Consider the following 705-nt stretch of genomic DNA (forward strand, 5'->3'; position numbering starts at 1 on the left):
TGCAGCCCCACGGAGAGTCCCCGCCGCGACCCCCTTCCCCTCGCAGCCCCCGGCCTGGTCCTTCCGTGCCGCGACCACGAGAGTACCCCTCCGCGGCACCCTTTTCCCCTCGCAATCCCTGGGCCCTCCCCGCCCCCCCGCTCCGCGCCCCCTACCTCCTACTGGAGGATCCCCGCTGTGGCCTCCCCCCTTTTCCCTCGCAGTTCCTGGGCCCGGCCCTTCCGCCCCGCGACCGCCCACCTCCCAAGGGAGACCGGGAGGAGCCGGGCCTGGGGCCGGCGGGGGAGGGTGGTGCTGGCGCTGTGGCGGAGCGGGGCCCCACGTAGGTCCGAGCAGGGGGTGAGGGGCGGGTAGCTGCACAAAGAAGGGCTGTGAAGAGGGTGTCTGGGCGGGCCTGCGCCCCCTCAGCTGGGCCACGGACCTGCCCAGGGTGCTGGTAATTGTACACACTGGCATCGGACAGCTGCCCGCGTCTTGTTTGGGAAATGGAGTGGGTTGGGTCCTTTTCGTGATAAGCTGTGTATACATACTTACATGCCACGGCTATTTACTGGGGTTGCGTTTATGATGTGATAGGTGCTATGAAAGGTTCACGTGAGATCTCGCCAAGGGTACTTAATTCTGCCGTCAGGTAAATTACACCTTTCAGAATGAGTAGTCAGCTGATAGTATTTTTTTTTTTTTAATTTGGCAACAAATTCTTTG

This window comes from Crocuta crocuta, unplaced genomic scaffold, assembly GCF_008692635.1.
Source record: "Crocuta crocuta isolate KB4526 unplaced genomic scaffold, BGI_CrCroc_1.0 scaffold26, whole genome shotgun sequence".
Classification (NCBI taxonomy): Eukaryota; Metazoa; Chordata; class Mammalia; order Carnivora; family Hyaenidae; genus Crocuta; species Crocuta crocuta.